Raw genomic sequence first — 25,106 nt, 5'->3', positions numbered from 1 at the left:
GATATGGTGCATGCCATGATGTCTCTTATCGAATTACCACTATCGTTTATGGGTTAGGCATTAGAGACAACCGCATTCACTTTAAATAGGGCACCACGCAATTCTGTTGAGACGACACCGTATGAACTATGGTTTAGAGAAACCTAAGCTGTCGTTTCTTAAAAGTTTGGGGCTGCGATGCTTATGTGAAAAAGTTTCAGGCTGATAAGCTCGAACCCAAAGCGGATAAATGCATCTTCATAGAATACCCAAAACAGTTGGGTATACCTCCTATTTCAGATCTGGAAGCAAAAGTAATTGCTTCTAGAAACGGGTCCTTTCTCGAGGAAAAGTTTCTCTCGAAAGAATTGAGTGGGAGGATGGTGGAGACTTGATGAGGTTATTGAACCATAACTTCAACTAGTGTGTAGCAGGGCACAGGAAGTTGTTCCTGTGGCACCTACACCAATTGAAGTGTAAGCTTATGATAGTGATCATGAAACTTCGGATCAAGTCACCACCAAACCTCGTAGGACGACGAGGATGCGTGCTACTTCAGAGTGGTACGTGATCCTGTCTAAGATATCATGTTGTTGGACAATACTGAACCTACGAGCTATGGAGAAGCGATGGTGGGCCCATATTCCGACAAATGGTTAGAAGCCATGAAATCCGAGATAAATGGATCTTTGAGAAGAAGACGGACATGGACGGTAATGTTACCGTCTATGAAGCTCGACTTGTGGCAAAGAGTATTTTCACAAGTTCAAGGAGTTGACTACGATGAGATTTTCTCATCCGTAGCGATGCTTAAGTCCGTCGGAATCATGTTAGCATTAGCTGCATTTATGAAATCTGGCAGATGGATGTCAAAACAAGTTTCCTTACCAGTTTTCGTAAGGAAAGGTTGTATGTGATACAATCAGAAAGGTTTTTTCGATCCTAAGGATGCTAAAAGGTACGCTAGCTCCAGCGATCCTTCCATGGACTAGAGCAAGCATCTCGGAGTCAGAATATACGCTTTGATGGAGTGATCAAAGTTTTTGGGTTTATACAAAGTTTGTTAGAAACGTGTATTTACAATAAAGTGAGTGGGAGCGCTACAACATTTCTGATAAGTATATGTGAATGACATATTGTTGATCCGAAATGATGTAAAATTTCTGGAAAGCATAAAGGGTTGTTTGAAAGGAGTTTTTCAAAGGAAGACCTGGATAAAGCTGCTTACATATTGGGCATCAAGATCTATAGAGATAGATCAAGACGCCTGATGATACTTTCAAAGAACGCACACCTTGACAAGTTTTTGAAAGAGTTCAAAATAGATCAGCAAAGAAGGAGTTCTTGGCTGTGTTACAAGGTGTGAGTACTGAGTAAGACTCAAGACCTGACCACAGCAGAAGAGAGAGAAAGGACGAAGGTCGTCCCCTATGCTTTAGACGTAGGCTCTACAGTATGCTATGCTGTGTGCCGCACATGAAGTGTGCCTTGCCATGAGTTGCTCAAGGGGTACAATAGTGATCCGGGAATGGATCACATGACAGCGGTCGAACTTATCCTTAGTATATAGTGGACTAAGGAATTTTCTCGATTATGGAGGTGAAAAGGAGTTCGTCGTAAAGAGTTACGTCGATGCGAACTTTAACACTAATCCGGATGACTCTGAGTAGTAAACCGGATTCGTATAGTAGAGCAATTATTTGAAATGGCTCCAAATAGCGCGTGGTAGCATCCACAAGATGACATAGATATTCGTAAAGCACACACGAATCTGAAAGGTTCAGACCCGTTGACTAATAACCTCTCTCACGAGCATAACATGATCAAACCAGAACTCATTGAGTGTTAATCACATAGAGATGTGAACTAGATTGTTGACTCTAGTAAACTCTTTGGATGTTGGTCACATGGTGATGTGACCTATGAGTGTTAATCACATGGTGATGTGGACTAGATTATTGACTCTAGTGCAAGTGGGAGACTGTTGGAAATATGCCCTAGAGGCAATAATAAATAGGTTATTATTATATTTCCTTGTTCATGATAATCATTTATTATCCATGCTAGAATTGTATTGATAGGAAACTCAGATACATGTGTGGATACATAGACAACACCATGTCCCTAGTAAGCCTCTAGTTGACTAGCTCGTTGATCAATAGATGGTTACGGTTTCCTGACCATGGACATTGGATGTCGTTGATAACGGGATCACATCATTAGGAGAATGATGTGATGGACAAGACCCAATCCTAAGCCTAGCACAAGATCGTGTAGTTCGTTTGCTCAGAGCTTTTCTAATGTCAAGTATCAGTTCCTTAGACCATGAGATTGTGCAACTCCCGGATACCGTAGGAATTCTTTGGGTGTACCAAACGTCACAACGTAACTGGGTGGCTATAAAGGTGCACTACAGGTATCTCCGAAAGTGTCTGTTGGGTTGGCACGAATCGAGACTGGGATTTGTCACTCCGTGTAAACGGAGAGGTATCTCTGGGCCCACTCGGTAGGACATCATCATAATGTGCACAATGTGACCAAGGAGTTGATCACGGGATGATGTGAGTTACGGAACGAGTAAAGAGACTTGCCGGTAAAGAGATTGAACAAGGTATCGGGATACCGACGATCGAATCTCGGGCAAGTAACATACCGATAGACAAAGGGAATTGCATACGGGATTGATTGAATCCTCGACATCGTGGTTCATCCGATGAGATCATCGAGGAGCATGTGGGAGCCAACATGGGTATCCAGATCCCGCTGTTGGTTATTGACCGGAGAGTCGTCTCGGTCATGTCTGCCTGTCTCCCGAACCTGTAGGGTCTACACAGTTAAGGTTCGGTGACGCTAGGGTTGTAGAGATATTAGTATGCGGTAACCTGAAAGTTGTTCGGAGTCCCGGATGAGATCCCGGACGTCACGAGGAGTTCCAGAATGGTCCGGAGGTAAAGATTTATATATGGGAAGTCTTATTTTGGTCGCCGGAAAAGTTTCGCACTTTATCGGTATTGTACCGGGAGTGCCGAAAGGGGTCCGGGGGTCCACCAAGGGGTCCACCAGCCCCGGGGGTCCACATGGGCTGTGGGGGGTGCGCCTTGGCCTATATGGGCCAAGGGAACCAGCCCCAAGAGGCCCATGCGCCAAGAGATAAGATAAACGGAGAGTCCTAAAGGGGGAAGGCACCTCCGAGGTGCCTTGGGGAGGAAGGACTCCTCCCTGGCCGCACCCTTCCTTGGAGGAAGGGCCAAGGCTGCGCCCCCCCCCTCTCCCTTGGCCCTATATATAGTGGGGGGAAGGGAGGGCAGCAGCAATCTAAGCCCTGGCGCCTCCCTCTCCCTCCCGTGACACCTCTCCCTCCCGTTAGTGCTTGGCGAAGCCCTACCGGGATCCCCGCTACTTCCACCACCACGCCGTCGTGCTGCTGGATCTCCATCAACCTCTCCTCCCCCCTTGCTGGATCAAGAAGGAGGAGACGTCGCTGCTCCGTACGTGTGTTGAACGCGGAGGTGCCGTCCGTTCGGCGCTAGGATCATCGGTGATTTGGATCACGACGAGTACGACTCCATCAACCCCGTTCTCTTGAACGCTTCCGCTCGCGATCTACAAGGGTATGTAGATGCACTCCCCTTCCCCTCGTTGCTAGATTACTCCATAGATTGATCTTGGTGATGCGTAGAAAATTTTGAATTTCTGCTACGTTCCCCAACAGTATCGACCGTACACCTTATGTGTAATGATCATTAAGCACTCAATAAATCCAAAGAGAATAAAAGTTACAGACGAACCTAAATATCAGAATGATATGCAAGTGTGACTTGCAAAAGTACTAATGATCAAGAACTTTGTTGAGTTTCTGGAATGGAATGAGGGAAAAGTACTCCCATACCAGTTAACAGATAACTTCATTTCGCATGAAGTAGTCAGTGTTGGGGATCGTAGCAGAAATTTAAAATTTTCTACGCATCACCAAGATCAATCTATGGAGTCATCTACCAATGAGAGAGAGAGAGGAGTGCATCTACATACCCTTGTAGATCGCGAGCGGAAGCGTTCAAGTGAACGGGGTTGATGGAGTCGTACTCGTCGTGATCCAAATCACCGATGACCGAGCGCCGAACGGACGGCACCTCCGTGTTCAACACACGTACGGTTGGGGAAGACGTCTCCTCCTCCTTGATCCAGCAAGGGGGAAGGAGAGGTTGATGGAGATCCAGCAGCACGACGGCGTGGTGGTGGAAGTAGCGGGGATCTCGGCAGGGCTTCGCCAAGCACAGCGAGAGGGAGAGGTGTCACGGGAGGGAGAGGGAGGCGCCAGGGGCTGTCGTTCGGCTGACCTCCCTTCCCCCCCCTTTATATAGGCCCCCTGGGGGGCGCCGGCCCTGGGAGATCCCATCTCCAAGGGGGGGCGGCGGCCAAGGGGGTGGCTTGCCCCCCAAGCCAAGTGGGGCGCCCCCCCAACCCCAGGGTTTCCAACCCTAGGCCCAAGGGGGGCGCACCAGCCCACAAGGGGCTGGTTCCCTTCCCCACTTCAGCCCATGGGGCCCTCCGGGATAGGTGGCCCCACCCGGTGGACCCCCGGGACCCTTCCGGTGGTCCCGGTACAATACCGGTGACCCCCGAAACTTTCCCGGTGGCCGAAACTGGACTTCCTATATACAATTCTTCACCTCCGGACCATTCGGGAACTCCTCGTGACGTCCGGGATCTCATCCGGGACTCCGAACAACTTTCGGGTTACCGCATACTAATATCTCTACAACCCTAGCGTCACCAAACCTTAAGTGTGTAGACCCTACGGGTTCGGGAGACATGCAGACATGACCGAGACGAATCTCCGGTCAATAACCAACAGCGGGATCTGGATACCCATGTTGGCTCCCACATGTTCCACGACAATCTCATCGGATGAACCACGATGTCGAGGATTCAATCAATCCCGTATACAATTCCCTTTGTCAATCGGTATGTTACTTGCCCGAGATTCGATCGTCGGTATCCCAATACCTTGTTCAATCTCGTTACCAGCAAGTCACTTTACTCGTACCGTAATGCATGATCCCGTGACCAAACACTTGGTCACATTGAGCTCATTATGATGATGCATTACCGAGTGGGCCCAGAGATACCTCTCCGTCATACGGAGTGACAAATCCCAGTCTCAATTCGTGCCAACCCAACAGACACTTTCGGAGATACCCGTAGTGCACCTTTATAGCCACCCAGTTACGTTGTGATGTTTGGCACACCCAAAGCACTCCTATGGTATCCGGGAGTTGCACAATCTCATGGTCTAAGGAAATGATACTTGACATTTGGAAAAGCTCTAGCAAACGAACTACACGATCTTTGTGCTATGCTTAGGATTGGGTCTTGTCCATCACATCATTCTCCTAATGATGTGATCCCGTTATCAATGACATCCAATGTCCATAGTCAGGAAACCATGACCATCTGTTGATCAACGAGCTAGTTAACTAGAGGCTCACTAGGGACATGTTGTGGTCTATGTATTCACACATGTATTACGATTTCCGGATAACACAATTATAGCATGAACAATAGACAATTATCATGAACAAGGAAATATAATAATAACCATTTTATTATTGCCCCTAGGGCATATTTCCAACAGTCTCCCACTTGCACTAGAGTCAATAATCTAGTTACATTGTGATGAATCGAACACCCATAGAGTTCTGGTGTTGATCATGTTTTGCTCTAGGGAGAGGTTTAGTCAACGGATCTGCTACATTCAGGTCTGTATGTACTTTACAAATATCTATGTCTCCATTTTGAACACTTTCACGAATGGAGTTGAAGCGACGCTTGATATGCCTGGTCTTCCTGTGAAACCTGGTCTCCTTGGCAAGGGCAATAGCTCCAGTGTTGTCACAGAAGAGAGTCATCGGGCCCGACGCATTGGGAATCACCCCTAGGTCGGTAATGAACTCCTTTACCCAGATTGCTTCTTGTGCTGCCTCTGAGGCCGCCATGTATTCCGCTTCACATGTAAATCCTGCCACAACGCTTTGCTTGCAACTGCACCAGCTTACTGCCCCACCATTCAAAATATACACGTATCCGGTTTGTGACTTAGAGTCATCCAGATCTGTGTCGAAGCTAGCATCGACGTAACCCTTTACGACGAGCTCTTCGTCACCTCCATAAACGAGAAACATATCCTTAGTCCTTTTCAGGTACTTCAGGATATTCTTGACCGCTGTCCAGTGTTCCATGCCGGGATTACTTTGGTACCTTCCTACCAAACTTACGGCAAGGTTTACATGAGGTCTGGTACACAGCATGGCATACATAATAGACCCTATGGCCGAGGCATAGGGGATGACACTCATCTTTTCTTTATCTTCTGCCGTGGTCGGGCATTGAGCCGTGCTCAATTGCACACCTTGCAATACAGGCAAGAACCCCTTCTTGGACTGATCCATATTGAACTTCTTCAATATCTTGTCAAGGTACGTACTTTGTGAAAGACCAATGAGGCGTCTTGATCTATCTCTATAGATCTGGATGCCTAATATATAAGCAGCTTCTCCAAGGTCCTTCATTGAAAAACACTTGTTCAAGTAGGCCTTTATGCTTTCCAAGAATTCTATATCATTTCCCATTAATAGTATGTCATCCACATATAATATGAGAAATGCTACAGAGCTCCCACTCACTTTCTTGTAAACACAGGCTTCTCCATAAGTCTGTGTAAACCCAAACGCTTTGATCATCTCATCAAAGCGAATGTTCCAACTCCGAGATGCCTATAGCAGCCCATAGATTGAGCGCTGGAGCTTGCATACTTTGTTAGCATTCTTAGGATCGACAAAACCTTCCGGCTGCATCATATACAATTCTTCCTTAAGGAAGCCGTTAAGGAATGCCGTTTTGACGTCCATTTGCCATCTCTCGGCAATTGCTAACATGATTCGGACGGACGTCAGCTTCACTACGGGTGAGAAAGTCTCATCGTAGTCAACCCCTTGAACTTGTCGATAACCCTTAGCGACAAGTCGAGCCTTATAGATGGTCACATTACCATCCGCGTCTGTCTTCTTCTTAAAGATCCATTTATTTTCTATGGCTCGCCGATCATCGGGCAAGTCAGTCAAAGTCCATACTTTGTTTTCATACATGGATCCTATCTCGGATTTCATGGCTTCCAGCCATTTGTCGGAATCTGGGCCCGCCATCGCTTCTTCATAGTTCGAAGGTTCACCGTTGTCTAACAACATGATTTCCAGGACAGGGTTGCCATACCACTCTGGTGTGGAACGTGTCCTTGTGGACCTACGAAGTTCAGTAGTAACTTGATCATCATCATTAACTTCCTCTCTAGTCAGTGCAGGCACCACAGGAACATCTTCCTGAGCTGCGCTACTTACCGGTTCAAGAGGTAGTACTTCATCAAGTTCCACTTTCCTCCCACTTACTTCTTTCGAGAGAAACTCTTTCTCCAGAAAGGACCCATTCTTGGCAACAAAGATCTTGCCTTCGGATCTGAGGTAGAAGGTATACCCAATGGTTTCCTTAGGGTATCCTATGAAGACGCATTTTTCCGACTTGGGTTCGAGCTTTTCAGGTTGAAGTTTCTTGACATAAGCATCGCATCCCCAAACTTTTAGAAACGACGGCTTAGGTTTCTTCCCAAACCATAATTCATACGGTGTCGTCTCAACGGATTTCGACGGAGCCCTATTTAAAGTGAATGCGGCAGTCTCTAAAGCATAGCCCCAAAATGAGAGCGGTAGATCGGTAAGAGACATCATAGATCGCACCATATCCAATAGAGTGCGATTACGACGTTCGGATACACCATTTCGCTGAGGTGTTCCAGGCGGCGTGAGTTGTGATACTATTCCACATTTCCTTAAGTGTGTGCCAAATTCGTGACTCAAATACTCTCCCCCACGATCTGATCGTAAGAACTTTATCTTTCGGTCACGTTGATTCTCCACCTCATTCTGAAATTCCTTGAACTTTTCAAAGGTCTCAGACTTGTGTTTCATCAGGTAGACATACCCATATCTACTCAAGTCATCAGTGAGAGTGAGAACATAACGATAGCCTCCGCGAGCCTCAACACTCATTGGACCGCACACATCAGTATGTATGATTTCCAATAAGTTGGTTGCTTGCTCCATTGTTCCGGAGAACGGGGTCTTGGTCATTTTGCCCATGAGGCATGGTTCGCATGTGTCAAATGATTCATAATCGAGAGACTCTAAAAGTCCATCGGCATGGAGCTTCTTCATGCGCTTGACACCAATGTGACCAAGGCGGCAGTGCCACAAGTATGTGGGACTATCGTTATCAACTTTACATCTTTTGGTATTCACACTATGAATATGTGTAACATCACGTTCGAGATTCATTAAGAATAAACCATTGACCAGCGGGGCATGACCATAAAACATATCTCTCATATAAATAGAACAACCATTATTCTCAGATTTAAATGAGTAGCCATCTCGCATTAAACGAGATCCAGATACAATGTTCATGCTCAAAGCTGGCACTAAATAACAATTATTGAGGTTTAAAACTAATCCCATAGGTAAAATGCAGAGGTAGCGTGCCGACGGCGATCACATCGACCTTGGAACCATTCCCGACGCGCATCGTCACCTCGTCCTTCGCCAGTCTCCGCTTATTCCGCAGCTCCTGTTTTGAGTTACAAATATGAGCAACCGCACCGGTATCAAATACCCAGGAGCTACTACGAGTACTGGTAAGGTACACATCAATTACATGTATATCACATATACCTTTGGTGTTGCCGGCCTTCTTGTCCGCTAAGTATTTGGGGCAGTTCCGCTTCCAGTGACCACTTCCCTTGCAATAAAAGCACTCAGTCTCAGGCTTGGGTCCATTCTTTGGCTTCTTCCCGGCAACTGGCTTACCGGGCGCGGCAACTCCCTTGCCGTCTTTCTTGAAGTTCTTCTTACCCTTGCCTTTCTTGAACTTAGTGGTTTTATTCACCATCAACACTTGATGTTCCTTTTTGATCTCCACCTCCGCTGATTTCAGCATTGAATATACCTCAGGAATGGTCTTTTCCATCCCCTGCATATTGAAGTTCATCACAAAGCTCTTGTAGCTCGGTGGAAGCGACTGAAGGATTCTGTCAATGACCGCGTCATCCGGGATATTAACTCCCAACTGAGTCAAGCGGTTGTGTAACCCAGACATTTTGAGTATGTGCTCACTGACAGAACTATTTTCCTCCATCTTACAACTGAAGAACTTGTCGGAGACTTCATATCTCTCGACCCGGGCATGAGCTTGGAAAACCATTTTCAGCTCTTCGAACATCTCATATGCTCCATGTTGCTCAAAACGCTTTTGGAGCCCCGGTTCTAAGCTATAAAGCATGCCGCACTGAAAGAGGGAGTAATCATCAGCACGTGACTGCCAAGCGTTCATAACGTCTTGGTTCTCTGGGATTGGTGCATCACCTAGCGGTGCTTCTAGGACATAATCTTTCTTGGCAGCTATGAGGATGATCCTCAGGTTCCGGACCCAGTCCGTATAGTTGCTGCCATCATCTTTCAGTTTGGTTTTCTCTAGGAACGCGTTGAAGTTGAGGGCAACGTGGGCCATTTGATCTACAAGACATATTGTAAAGATTTTAGACTAAGTTCATGATAATTAAGTTCATCTAATCAAATTATTCAATGAACTCCCACTCAGATAGACATCCCTCTAGTCATCTAAGTGAAACATGATCCGAGTTAACTAGGCCATGTACGATCATCACGTGAGACGGACTAGTCAACATCGGTGAACATCTTCATGTTGATCGTATCTTCTACACGACTCATGCTCGACCTTTTGGTCTTCCGTGTTCCGAGGCCATGTCTGTACATGCTAGGCTCGTCAAGTCAACCTAAGTGTATTGCGTGTGTTCCGAGGCCATGTCTGTACATGCTAGGCTCGTCAACACCCGTTGTATGCGAACGTTAGAATCTATCACACCCGATCATCACGTGTTGCTTCGAAACAACGAACCTTCGCAACGGTGCACAGTTAGGGGGGACACTTTCTTGAAATTATTGCGAGGGATCATCTTATTTAAGCTACCGTCGTTCTAAGCAAATAAGATGTAAAACATGATAAACATCACATGCAATCAAATAGTGACATGATATGGCGAATATCATTTTGCTCCTTTTGATCTCCATCTTCGGGGCGCCATGATCATCTTCATCACCGGTATGACACCATGATCTCCATCATCGTGTCTTCATGAAGTTGTCACGCCAATGATTACTTCTACTTCTATGGCTAACGTGTTTAGCAATAAAGTAAAGTAATTTACATGGCGTTATTCAATGACACGCAGGTCATACAAAAATAAAGACAACTCCTATGGCTCCTGCCGGTTGTCATACTCATCGACATGCAAGTCGTGATTCCTATTACAAGAACATGATCAATCTCATACATCACATATATCATTCATCACATCCTTTTCGCCATATCACATCACACGGCATATGCTGCAAAAACAAGTTAGACGTCCTCTAATTGTTGTTGCAAGTTTTTACGTGGCTGCTATAGGTTTCTTAGCAAGAACGTTTCTTACCTACGCCAAAACCACAACGTGATATGCCAATTTCTATTTACCCTTCATAAGGACCCTTTTCATCGAATCCGTTCCGACTAAAGTGGGAGAGACAGACACTCGCTAGCCACCTTATGCAACTAGTGCATGTCAGTCGGTGGAACCTGTCTCACGTAAGCGTACGTGTAAGGTCGGTCCGGGCCGCTTCATCCCATGATGCCGCCGAAACAATATAAGACTAGTAGTGGCAAGAAAATTGACAACATCTACGCCCACAACAAGTTTGTGTTCTACTCGTGCATAGAAACTACGGATAGGCCTGCTCATGATGCCACTGTTGGGGATCGTAGTAGAAATTCAAAATTTTCTACGCATCACCAAGATCAATCTATGGAGTCATCTAGCAACGAGAGAGAGTAGTGCATCTACATACCCTTGTAGATCGCGAGCGGAAGCGTTCAAGTGAACGGGGTTGATGGAGTCGTACTCGTCGTGATCCAAATCACCGATGACCGAGCGCCGAACGGACAGCACCTCCGCGTTCAACACACGTACGGTTGGGGAAGACGTCTCCTCCTTCTTGATCCAGCAAGGGGGAAGGAGAGGTTGATGGAGATCTAGCAGCACGACAGCGTGGTGGTGGAAGTAGCGGGGATCTCGGCAGGGCTTCGCCAAGCACAGCGAGAGGGAGAGGTGTCACGGGAGGGAGAGGGAGGCGCCAGGGGCTGTCGTTCGGCTGACCTCCCTTCCCCCCCGTTTATATAGGCCCCCTGGGGGGCGCCGGCCCTGGGAGATCCCATCTCCAAGGGGGGCGGCGGCCAAGGGGGTGGCTTGCCCCCCAAGCCAAGTGGGGCGCCCGCCCAACCCCAGGGTTTCCAACCCTAGGCGCAGGGGAGGCCCAAGGGGGGCGCACCAGCCCACAAGGGGCTGGTTCCCTTCCCCACTTCAGCCCATGGGGCCCTCCGGGATAGGTGGCCCCACCCGGTGGACCCCCGGGACCCTTCCGGTGGTCCCGGTACAATACCGGTGACCCCCGAAACTTTCCCGGTGGCCGAAACTGGACTTCCTATATACAATTCTTCACCTCCGGACCATTCGGGAACTCCTCGTGACGTCCGGGATCTCATCCGGGACTCCGAACAACTTTCGGGTTACCGCATACTAATATCTCTACAACCCTAGCATCACCAAACCTTAAGTGTGTAGACCCTACGGGTTCGGGAGACATGCATGTTGGGGAACGTAGCAGAAATTCAAAATTTTCTACGCATCACCAAGATCAATCTATGGAGTTTACTAGCAACAAGAGGGAAGGAGTGCATCTACCTACCCTTGTAGATCGCGAGCGGAAGCGTTCAAGAGAACGGGGTTGATGGAGTCGTACTCGTCGTGATCCAAATCACCGATGATCCTAGCGCAGAACGGACGGCACCTCCGCGTTCAACACACGTACGGAGCAGCGACGTCTCCTCCTTCTTGATCCAGCAAGGGGGGAGGAGAGGTTGATGGAGATCCAGCAGCACGACGGCGTGGTGGTGGAAGTAGCGGGATCCCGGCAGGGCTTCGCCAAGCGCAAGCGGGGAGGAAGAGGTGTCACGGGAGGGAGAGGGAGGCGCCAGGGCTTAGGTATTGCTGCCCTCCCTCCCCCCCACTATATATAGGGCCAAGGGAGAGGGGGGCGCAGCCGTGGCCCTTCCTCCAAGGAAGGGTGCGGCCAGGGAGGAGTCCTTCCTCCCCAAGGCACCTCGGAGGTGCCTTCCCCCTTTAGGACTCTCCCTTTTTTCTTATCTCTTGGCGCATGGGCCTCTTGGGGCTGGTGCCCTTGGCCCATATAGGCCAAGGCGCACCCCCTACAGCCCATGTGGCCCCCCGGGGCTGGTGGACCCCCTTGGTGGACCCCCGGACCCCTTTCAGCACTCCCAGTACAATACTGATAAAGTGCGAAACTTTTCCGGCGACCAAAATAAGACTTCCCATATATAAATCTTTACCTCCGGACCATTCCGGAACTCCTCGTGACGTCCAGGATCTCATCCAGGACTCCGAACAACTTTCGGGTTACCGCATACTAATATCTCTATAACCCTAGCGTCACCGAACCTTAAGTGTGTAGACCCTACGGGTTCGGGAGACATGCAGACATGACCGAGACGACTCTCCGGTCAATAACCAACAGCGAGATCTGGATACCCATGTTGGCTCCCACATGCTCCTCTATGATCTCATCGGATGAACCACGATGTCGAGGATTCAATCAATCCCGTATACAATTCCCTTTGTCTATCGGTATGTTACTTGCCCGAGATTCGATCGTCGGTATCCCGATACCTTGTTCAATCTCGTTACCGGCAAGTCTCTTTACTCGTTCCGTAACACATCATCCCGTGATCAACTCCTTGGTCACATTGTGCACATTATGATGATGTCCTACCGAGTGGGCCCAGAGATACCTCTCCGTTTACACGGAGTGACAAATCCTAGTCTCGATTCGTGCCAACCCAACAGACACTTTCGGAGATACCTGTAGTGCACCTTTATAGCCACCTAGTTACGTTGTGACGTTTGGTACACCCAAAGCATTCTTACGGTATCCGGGAGTTGCACAATCTCATGGTCTAAGGAAATGATACTTGACATTAGAAAAGTTCTTAGCAAACGAACTACACGATCTTGTGCTAGGCTTAGGATTGGGTCTTGTCCATCACATCATTCTCCTAATGATGTGATCCCGTTATCAACGACATCCAATGTCCATGGTCAGGAAACCGTAACCATCTATTGATCAACGAGCTAGTCAACTAGAGGCTTACTAGGGACATGGTGTTGTCTATGTATCCACACATGTATCTGAGTTTCCAATCAATACAATTCTAGCATGGATAATAAACGATTATCATGAACAAGGAAATATAATAATAACCTATTTATTATTGCCTCTAGGGCATATTTCCAACAGTTTCCCACTTGCACTAGAGTCAATAATCTAGTTCACATCACCATGTGATTAACATTCACAGGTCACATCACCATGTGACCAACATCTAAAGAGTTTACTAGAGTCAACAATCTAGTTCACATCACTATGTGATTAACACTCAATGAGTTCTGGTTTGATCATGTTATGCTTGTGAGAGAGGTTATTAGTCAACGGGTCTGAACCTTTCAGATCCGTGTGCTTTACGAATATCTATGTCATCTTGTGGATGCTACCACGCGCTATTTGGAGCCATTTCAAATAATTGCTCTACTATACGAATCCAGTTTACTACTCAGAGTCATCCGGATTAGTGTCAAGGTTCGCATCGACGTAACCCTTTACGACGAACTCCCTTTCACCTCCATAATCGAGAAAATTCCTTAGTCCACTAGGTACTAAGGATAAGTTCGACCGCTGTCATGTGATCCTTTCCCGGATCACTATTGTACCCTCTTGACCAACTCATGGCAAGGCACACTACGTGTGCGGTACACAACATACCATACTATAGAGCCTATGTCTAAAGCATAGGGGACGACCTTCGTCCTTTCTCTCTCTTCTGCTGTGGTCGGGTCTTGAGTCTTACTCAATACTCACACCTTGTAACACAGCCAAGAACTCCTTCTTTGCTGATCTATTTTGAACTCTTTCAAAATCATGTCAAGGTGTGCGTTCTTTGAAAGTATCATCAGGCATCTTGATCTATCTCTATAGATCTTGAAGCCCAATATGTAAGCAGCTTTATCCAGGTCTTCCTTTGAAAAACTCCTTTCAAACAACCCTTTATGCTTTCCAGAAATTTTACATCATTTAGGATCAACAATATGTCATTCACATATACTTATCAGAAATGTTGCAGCGCTCCCACTCACTTTATTGTAAATACAAGTTTCTAACAAACTTTGTATAAACCCAAAAACTTTGATCACTCCATCAAAGCGTATATTCTGACTCCGAGATGCTTGCTCTAGTCCATGGAAGGATCGCTGGAGCTAGCATACCTTTTAGCATCCTTAGGATCGACAAAACCTTTCTGATTGTATCACATACAACCTTTCCTTACGAAAACTGGTAAGGAAACTTGTTTTGACATCCATCTGCCAGATTTCATAAATGCAGCTAATGCTAACATGATTCCGACGGACTTAAGCATCGCTACGGATGAGAAAATCTCATCATAGTCAACTCCTTGAACTTGTGAAAATACTCTTTGCCACAAGTCGAGCTTCATAGACGGTAACATTACCGTCCACGTCCGTCTTCTTCTTAAAGATCCATTTATCTCGGATTTCATGGCTTCTAACCATTTGTCGGAATATGGGCCCACCATCGCTTCTCCATAGCTCATAGGTTCAGTATTGTCCAACAACATGATATCTCAGACAGGATCACGTACCACTCTGAAGTAGCACGCATCCTCGTCGTCCTACGAGGTTTGGTGGTGACTTGATCCGAAGTTTCATGATCACTATCATAAGCTTCCACTTCAATTGGTATAGGTGCCACAGGAACAACTTCCTGTTCCCTGCTACACACTAGTTGAAGTGACGGTTCAATAACCTTATCAAGTCTCCATCATCCTCCCACTCAACTCTTTCGAGAGAAACTTTTCCTCGAGAAAGGAACCATTTCTAGAAGCAATTACTTTTGCTTCCAGATCCGAAACAGGAGGTATACCCAACTGTTTTGGGTTTTCTATGAAGATGCATTTATCCGCTTTGGGTTCGAGCTTATCAGCTTGAAACTTTTTCACATAAGCATCGCAGCCCCAAATTTTTAAGAAACGACAACTTAGGTTTCTCTAAACGGTGTCGTCTCAACGGAATTGCGTGGTGCCCCTTTTAAAGTGAATGCGGTTGTCTCTAATGCCTAACCCATAAACGATAGTGGTAATTCGATAAGAGACATCATGGTATGCACCATATCCAATAGGGTGCAGCTATGATGTCCGGACACACCATCACACTATGGTGTTCCAGGCGGTATTAATTGTGAAACACTTTCCACAATGTCTTAATTGTGTGCCAAACTCGTAACTCAGATATCTCTATGATCATATCATAGACATTTTATCCTCTTGTCACGACGATCTTCAACTTCACTCTGAAATTACTTGAACCTTTCAATAATTCAGACTTGTGTTTCATCAAGTAAATATTCTCAGCATCTACTCAAATCATCTGTGAAGTAAGAACATAACGATATCCACTGCATGCCTCAGCACTCATTGGACTGCATACATCAAAATTTATTACTTCCAATAAGTTGCTCTCTTGTTCCATCTTACTGAAAACGAGGCCTTTCAGTCATTTGCCCATGTGGTATGATTTGCATGTCTCAGGTGATTCAAAATCAAGTGAGTCCAAACGATCCATCTACATGGAGTTTCTTCATGCATATATACCAATAGACATGGTTCGCATGCCTCAATCTTTTCAAAAACAACTGAGTCCAAAGATCCATCTACATGGAGCTTCTTCATGCGTTCTATACCAATATGACTCAAGTGGCAGTGCCACAAGTATGTGGTACTATCATTACTATTTTATATCTTTTGGCACGAACATGTGTATCACTACGATCGAGATTCATTTTAGGTGCAAGACCATTGAAGGTATTATTCAAATAAACAGAGTAACCATTATTCTCCTTAAATGAATAATCGTATTGCGATAAACATAATCCAATCATGCTCAACGCAAACACCAAATCTCGATGGTAGAGGGAGCATGCGATGCTTGATCACATCAACCTTGGAAACACTTCCAACACACATCGTCAGCTCACCTTTAGCTAGTCTCCGTTTATTCCGCAGCTTTTATTTCGACTTACTAACACTTAGCAACTGAACCGGTATCTAATACCCTGGTGCTGCTAGGAGTACTAGTAAAGTACACATTCATATAACGTATATCCAATATACTTCTGTCGGCCTTGCCTGCCTTCTCATCTACCAAGTATCTAGGGTAGTACTGCTTCAGTGACCGTTCCCCTCATTACAGAAGCACTTAGTCTCGGGTTTGGGTTCAACCTAGGGTTTCTTCACTAGAGCAGCAAATGATTTGTTGTTTCATGAAGTATCCCTTTTGCCCTTGCCCTTCTAGAAACTAGTGGTTTTACAAACCATCAACAATTGATGCTCCTTCTTGATTTCTACTCTCGCGGTGTCAAACATCGCGAATAGCTCAAGGATCATCATAACTATCCCTGATATTTATAGTTCATCACGAAGCTCTAATAGCTTGGTGGCAGTGATTATGGAGAATCATCACTATCTCATCTGGAAGATTAACTCCCACTCGATTCAAGCGATTGTAGTACTCAGACAATCTGAGTACATGCTCAACGATTGAGCTTTTCTCCCTTAGTCTTCAGGCTTAAGAAACTTGTCAGAGGTCTCATACCTCCTGACGTGGGCACTAGTCTGAAATCCCAATTTCAATCTTCGGAACATCTCATATGTTCTGCGACGTTTCAAAAACCGTCTTTGGTGCCACAATTCTAAACCGTTAGCATTACGCACTGAACTATCACATAGTTATCAAAACGTGTATGTCAGATGTTCCGCAACATCTACAGACGACGCTGAGGTTCAGCACACCGAGCGGTGCATTAAGAACATAAGCCTTCTGTGCAGCAATGAGGACAGTCCTCAGTTTACGGACCCAGTCCGCATAATTGCTACTACCAACTTTCAACTAAATTTCCTCTAGGAACATATCTTAAACAATAGAACTAAAGTGTATGACATAATTTGCAAAGACCTTTTGACTATGTTCATGATAATTGAGTTCATCTGATTAATGAACTCCCACTCAGATAGACATCCCTCTAGTCATCTAAGTGATACATGATCCGAGTCAAACTAGGCCGTGTCCGATCATCACGTGAGACGGACTAGTCATCATCGGTGAACATCTCCATGTTGATCGTATCTGTATACGACTCATGTTCGACCTTTAGGACTCTCCCTTTTTTCCCCAAGGCACCTCGGAGGTGCCTTCCCCCTTTAGGACTCTCCCTTTTTTCTTATCTCTTGGCGCATGGGCCTCTTGGGGCTGGTGCCCTTGGCCCATATAGGCCAAGGCGCACCCCCTACAGCCCATGTGGCCCCCCGGGGCTGGTGGACCCCCGGACCCCTTTCGGCACTCCCGGTACAATACCGATAAAGTGCGAAACTTTTCCGGCGACCAAAATAAGACTTCCCATATATAAATCTTTACCTCCGGACCATTCCGGAACTCCTCGTGACGTCCGGGATCTCATCCGGGACTCCGAACAACTTTCGGGTTACCACATACTAATATCTCTATAACCCTAGCGTCACCGAACCTTAAGTGTGTAGACCCTACGGGTTCAGGAGACATGCAGACATGACCGAGACGACTCTCCGGTCAATAACCAACAGCGGGATCTGGATACCCATGTTGGCTCCCACATGCTCCTCTATGATCTCATCGGATGAACCACGATGTCGAGGATTCAATCAATCCCGTATACAATTCCCTTTGTCTATCGGTATGTTACTTGCCCGAGATTCGATCGTCGGTATCCCGATACCTTGTTCAATCTCGTTACCGGCAAGTCTCTTTACTCGTTCCGTAACACATCATCCCGTGATCAACTCCTTGGTCACATTGTGCACATTATGATGATGTCCTACCGAGTGGGCCCAGAGATACCTCTCCGTTTACACGGAGTGACAAATCCCAGTCTCGATTCGTGCCAACCCAACAGACACTTTCGGAGATACCTGTAGTGCACCTTTATAGCCACCCAGTTACGTTGTGACGTTTGGTACACCCAAAGCATTCCTACGGTATCCGGGAGTTGCACAATCTCATGGTCTAAGGAAATGATACTTGACATTAGAAAAGTTCTTAGCAAACGAACTACACGATCTTGTGCTAGGCTTAGGATTGGGTCTTGTCCATCACATCATTCTCCTAATGATGTGATCCCGTTATCAACGACATCCAATGTCCATGGTCAGGAAACCGTAACCATCTATTGATCAACGAGCTAGTCAACTAGAGGCTTACTAGGGACATGGTGTTGTCTATGTATCCACACATGTATCTGAGTTTCCAATCAATACAATTCTAGCATGGATAATAAACGATTATCATGAACAAGGAAATATAATAATAACCTATTTATTATTGCCTCTAGGGCATATTTCCAACAATGCAGACATGACCGAGACGACTCTCCGGTCAATAACCAACAGCGGGATCTGGATACCCATGTTGGCTCCCACATGTTCCACGACGATCTCATCGGATGAACCACGATGTCGAGGATTCAATCAATCCCGTATACAATTCCCCTTGTCAATCGGTACGTTACTTGCCCGAGATTTGATCGTCGGTATCCCAATACCTTGTTCAATCTCGTTACCGGCAAGTCACTTTACTCGTACCGTAATGCATGATCCCGTGACCAAACACTTGGTCACATTGAGCTCATTATGATGATGCATTACCGAGTGGGCCCAGAGATACCTCTCCGTCATACGGAGTGACAAATCCCAGTCTGGATTCGTGCCAACCCAACAGACACTTTCGGAGATACCCGTAGTGCACCTTTATAGCCACCCAGTTACGTTGTGACGTTTGGCACACCCAAAGCACTCCTATGGTATTCGGGAGTTGCACAATCTCATGGTCTAAGGAAATGATACTTGACATTTGGAAAAGCTCTAGCAAACGAACTACACGATCTTTGTGCTATGCTTAGGATTGGGTCTTGTCCATCACATCATTCTCCTAATGATGTGATCCCGTTATCAATGACATCCAATGTCCATAGTCAGGAAACCATGACCATCTGCTGATCAACGAGCTAGTCAACTAGAGGCTCACTAGGGACATGTTGTGGTCTATGTATTCACACATGTATTACGATTTCCGGATAACACAATTATAGCATGAACAATAGACAATTATCATGAACAAGTAAATATAATAATAACCATTTTATTATTGCCTCTAGGGCATATTTCCAACAGTCAGATGAATGAAATACATAATCAAAGTTTCCTCAATTCACATGAGTTATGAATGGTTTTTGAAATTGTGGCAGAAAAGTTCTTGCCACATTTCGAGGGGGAGAAGATACCGTGATGAACATTATGCATCTAAAGTGTTCCATTAATGAAGAATGTGATCGTCTGTGGGAGTACGACGGTCATAATAATACCCCTAAAGAAAAGAAATAGTTGTATCCCTAGATTTTTCACAGTTTCGAAAGCAGACTAAGGAATACTAAGACGGTGCTTAAAAGTGCCATAAAGAAGAAAGTTTTAACAGAATAAACCCAAATAATAGAGTTTAAAGATACCCCATTTTTAGTAAAGATGGAGTAATCTGGGGGAGCATGGTATGAAAATACCTAAGACTCGAATAGATTGTATCTGGGGGAGCATGTTGTATGACTTATACAACACCTGTTGTTAGCTCCATAAAGGATGAATGAGTAAACATGGATCTTGTGATACAGGTCCTGTAATACCTATTGCTTCTTGGAGATGAAAGACTATAGGATCAATTTGCCTGTTAGTGGCACATCATGATCGACATCATGATCTGAGTTACATCAGATGAAAGTAAAGAACACAAGGGATACTTCTTCAAGAAGTCTTTTGTGGACTAGAGCAAGTCTCTAGACAGTGGCATTTAAAGTTAGAAGAATCAGATGTTTTTTGGGTTAAAGAAAATGAGAAGACAATTGTATTCATGCAAAGTTATAGAACGGGAAATTCATTTCCTAATCCTGTGCATGTGCATGACGTCCTACTTGCTAATGGTGATGTCAATCTACTGCAGCAGGAGAAAAGAAGTTCTTGTTCTCAAAGTTCAAAAGAATGTTCTCAGTAGAGTGACTCTCGTTATAATTATTGAGATTCACCAAGAAAAGAAAAAAAGGGGGTATTAGGAGTGTCGCATGAGCATACTTTGAAAAGTCTCTAAAGTATGCATGTGAGAAAACCTACGCCTGTTCTTATAGTAAAGGGTAATGATTTTGGGAACTTTAGTGTTCCAAGAGTCAATGTGAAATAGACCAAATGAATATGGTACCATATGCTTCAGCTGTTGGAAGCTCAATATATTACCCTGAAACAGTTCACGTATCCGGGTTGTTTTGGCAATGTCCAGTCCATATATAGATCACTGGAATGGAGTCAAAGATATCGGCCTCATGCTGAAAGAAATAAGTGCTCTCAAAAGATTGTGAGTACAAAGACAGGACTTGTATAGCGAAATCCACAATTGTCGCTAACTTTCATACTTGGAGGTTTTTGTGTGGAAAAGCTCCAAAGAATGAAATTATCATCAATGTGATGCAAAGATATTTTATAGCTTGATATGAGGCTGAGGGACAGGCAAAATGGTTAAGGAGACCTGTACCCGGAGTTAATAATGGTTGACAACAGCGATAACCATTTTAAGTTTTTCGCTCCTATGACAACGAGTCAAGTGTTGATGCCAAACACACTGACACAGAGTTATGCGTTGTAAAGGAGAAAGTCCGGAATTATGTAGAAATGCTTGAAGCATAAAAGCAACAGACAAGTGTTTGCAGATCTGCTTATTAAAGGCTTACCGCCCAGTGTGTTCGAAGAACACACAGTCGACATGGGTTTTATGGTATAGTCTAAGATTTCCGGACAATAAAAGGGCCCAAGATTAAAGAATTTGTTTCAAAACAGAGAGGTACGTTGTGGTTGTCTGATTCTATCGGCAATTGAGCTGTGACGATGAAACATGTTCTATGTATTGATCTGTTAAAACGAGTAAAGTAAAAGTATAAGGTCAAAAGTAAAAGTTGAGATCAAGGGGGAGAATGTTAGGATGATCTCCACCATGTGGGCCCAACGGCCCAACGGGCCCTTAGATCTGCGCCCTGATCGGGGGCGCTCAACCCACTATGGTTGACGGACCCCTGTCACCTGCACTATATAAAGAGGTGGGGGCTGGTGGCTCGCATCACGAGGTTCGTCGCCACGCCGTACACCCCACCTACATCCCCTACCGATCTAGGGTTAATTCAGTGTTGATGGAAAGCACACACACGCGCCCACACTGTCCCCGCCATGGCCACGGCGGGAGTTCATCTACACAAAGTGAAGGTAGGACCACCGATCTACTCTAGCCTACCCGATCCATGGGTCTAACAGGTAGGGCTTGGCAGGTGCTTGCCCCTGCAAATATCCGCCTGAAATGGGAGCATTCATACACTGGACATCTTTGAACTACTCAGCATTTCTCACGTGAATGACATTTCAACTAATCAATTCATGAAGTTTTTGCCATCCTTATATCTTCTTTTATTTAGCAAGAGTAAATGAAAAATGGAAGTAGCATGGTCACATCATATTTACAGCGCCTACGGCATGATAAAGAGATGATAAAACAGTTCTTGGATGACTTGCTCAGCACTATTTGTGTGCTTAGAGGACAAGTACTATACATAGTCCTACGCTATATATACTCACCTCTACCTCACGCATAAGGATGTCAAAGGTCCATTGTTACGATTTTAAATTCTCCTTCTATACTATTTTCACCCATAGTAGGATATTGGAGGAAAACAAAACATCATGGTGAGCATTTACTATTTAGCGCTTGAGCCAACAAATCATTAAATTTGAAAACACAAGCATTTCCGCAAGGAACTTGAAAACTAGATAATGACGTGTACAACGAGTAGGGCATTTCGGTGTCCAGACTCATCTGCACCCGGTTAGAAAAAATTCGTAAAAAATTCAAAACAAATTCAAAAGATTTCAATTTTTTTGTGTGATAGACAATTTCATGCGCGAGGCCCGCTCCAAATTTCAAGTCATTTGGACATTTGAGCAGCTCTCAGCGAAAAAGACAAAATCGGACAAAAACAGTACATGAACAGTAAACATTTTTACAGACCCCCAATTTGTCTTTTTTGTTGAGATGACTTGAAATTTGAAGCGGGCCTCATGCATCAAATTGTCTACCCCACAAAAAAAATAGAATTTTTTGAATTTTTCTAGTATTTGTTTTGATTTTTTCCGTAAGTGCAGGTGCAGATGAGCTCGGGTGCAGAGATGTATCTTTAGGCTAATAATTTTTGTTGTTCCGAATAGATTCGCCGGACGCGGAATACCCGCCGGCTGAAACATCACACGACCCAGAGCCGGAGGAAGATGTCGCGCAGGCTCTAGCGTCCTATTTCCTCGTTCCAGTCGAGTGTCCCTAGCACCCGCGAGTTGCAAGCAGCGGCTCTTTGGTCGAACGTCGCTGGTGGAACCGTTTTCTTTTGGTTAGTAAGAATAGACCCGCCGCCCTGACTTCACAAACCTGGTTTGCTTCGCCGGGCACATAACAACAGAATATGCAATCTCCTTTTGGCAATATGAGTTCAACCCATCTCTCAAAAAAATAAATATGAGTTCAACCCAAGATTTGATTTGGACCCATTGTGTTTATTCAGATTATGTATCTCCCTGAATGTACCAGGCTGACAGAGAATGTGTTGTAAAGATTGGCCAGTCTGTATCAAGCTTACTGCTCCGGTTTCGATTTGTACTCCAACTGAACTATTTTACTTAAACGGCGGAGCCTGACAGGCTGATTCTGACGGGTGATTAGCTGTCACTTAAGAAGTGTGTTTTCCATCGGGTGTACGTGCAAATAAATAAACGAAAATGTTATATCACGGGAAAAATCATTATGACTCGTAAGTTTTTTAGCTATTTAATAAATACTCCCTCTGTAAAGAAATATAAGAGCATTAAGAAAACTACTTTAGTGATCTTCTAAACTAATGCACCATGTGACACATGTGGTAAGCAATCTAAACAATTCAAAAAAAATCTAAACTAATGCACAAAAGTACTATCTAACAAGACTTTCACCATTCACTTGGACGCATCAGCGCCTGTAGCTCAGTGGATAGAGCGTCCGTTTCCTAAGCGGAAGGTCGTAGGTTCGACCCCTACCTGGCGCGTTTTCAGTTCCTTTTTTCACCTTCCTGCTTTTAACTTTTTACTACTAACAATAATTCCATCCACTGTCTTTACCGTCCATGGATTGAAATGATGCTGAGACGTGCCAGCGTGATCTTTCAATTTAGTCGAGGCCATTTTTGGCACGCTCAACGCTTGAATAAACTAGCCAGGTATGCACAGTTACCATGCTGTACAAACTTAGACCTTTTGTACTTGCTTGGTCTCGACTCTCCAAGGCGACCTTGTATTTCGATAACAAAATTGCTAAACCTGCCAGGGCAAGATTACGGAATCAAACAGATTTTTCCACCTCATCTTGTAAGTTCAGTGTCGTAAGATTCTTCCGTAATCCTAGCAAACATATACAAATTTACAATATTCTATTATTCGAAGACCATGTAATATTGATACAAAATAGCAAGCGTTTGGCGCAACTTGAGCCAAGTTGCAACGGGCAAAATCCTAGTTGGAATGCTCAGGATTCCCGCACCGCATGATTAGGCTTGGCCAGTGGGTCGAATGGCGGCAGCCTCCAATGCCGTCGATGCAGACCACAATCTGTATTTGCTCTGAACTACCTCCCAAGGTATGTGCTGGTGATGAATCAAAGGTCGTTGGAATGACGGAACCCGAGGACACAAGTCCGCCACAAGGTACCGTCGACGCCACGCCGTCCTCGCCTCAACAGGCCGGTTTTCAAATCCATCCCCAAGGCCGCCGGCCTTGTCAGGACCTGAATCTTGTTTGTCTAGCAGTACAATCACCGCTGCCGAAGCCAGGACGATGGACGACCCAAAAATCTATGTTGTTAAGGGCTAAACTTGAAAGCTACACATCCATAAGTATGGATTCGGCTAAGAGCATCTCTAGCGGACCGCGTATAACGCCGACCCGCAAAACGCGTTTACAGTTGGCGAAAAAACGGCTTTGCGGGCCGGCGCGGGCGAGGGTAGAGTCAGACCCCGCAAAACAAACCCGTAAAAGAGGATATCCACTGAAGATGCTCTTTTACGGGTCGGCTACGCGAGGTCTGCTCGGGCGGCGCCGCGTCGACCCGCAAACCGAAAACCCCAATAAGCGAATTTGACAACGATTCCGACAAATGAGTTCAAATTCAACCAATAAAACATAGTTCGCGCGCAGATAAAAGCATAGTTTGTTGGACAAACGCAAAAGGACTTCATGCAAAAGCGAAGACCACGTCCGTCATCATCTTGGTCGCTCTTCACTCCGCACCACCTCCATCAAGGTCATCGCCGCCCCCGAATCCATCGTCGAATTCCAACTCTGGCACCGAAATCATCGGCGGGCGCACTAAATGCATCAGCGACATTGGTTCCTGCAAGCATCCTCCTCTTCAAGATGCCTCCCCTTGCCACATCATGCCATTCTTTGGTGATGCCGTCCATGTCATTTCGGTTCAGTGTCATGATCTTATTCTCTTCGGCAAGAAGCTTGGACATGGTTTTGTTCTCATCGGCACGTGCTCTTCTCTCCTCAATGGCCGCCTTGCGCAACCCCTCGTCCTTAAGCAATTGCCACTTCTCTTGCTTCTCTCGTGCCTTCTTCTCGGCCAACTCTTTCTT

The 25,106-nt window shown here is 45.5% G+C and overlaps 1 non-coding gene across 1 annotated transcript; it reads left to right on the top strand.

Moving 5' to 3' along the window:
* Positions 1–23,446: 23,446 nt before the first annotated feature.
* On the top strand, positions 23,447–23,519 carry TRNAR-CCU (transfer RNA arginine (anticodon CCU)). Its single transcript has one exon. It is a non-coding gene; the product is annotated as a tRNA-Arg (tRNA).
* The last annotated feature ends 1,587 nt before the right edge of the window (positions 23,520–25,106 follow it).

This window comes from Aegilops tauschii, chromosome 5, assembly GCF_002575655.3.
Source record: "Aegilops tauschii subsp. strangulata cultivar AL8/78 chromosome 5, Aet v6.0, whole genome shotgun sequence".
Classification (NCBI taxonomy): Eukaryota; Viridiplantae; Streptophyta; class Magnoliopsida; order Poales; family Poaceae; genus Aegilops; species Aegilops tauschii.
This window is presented reverse-complemented; position numbering and strand designations above follow the sequence as displayed.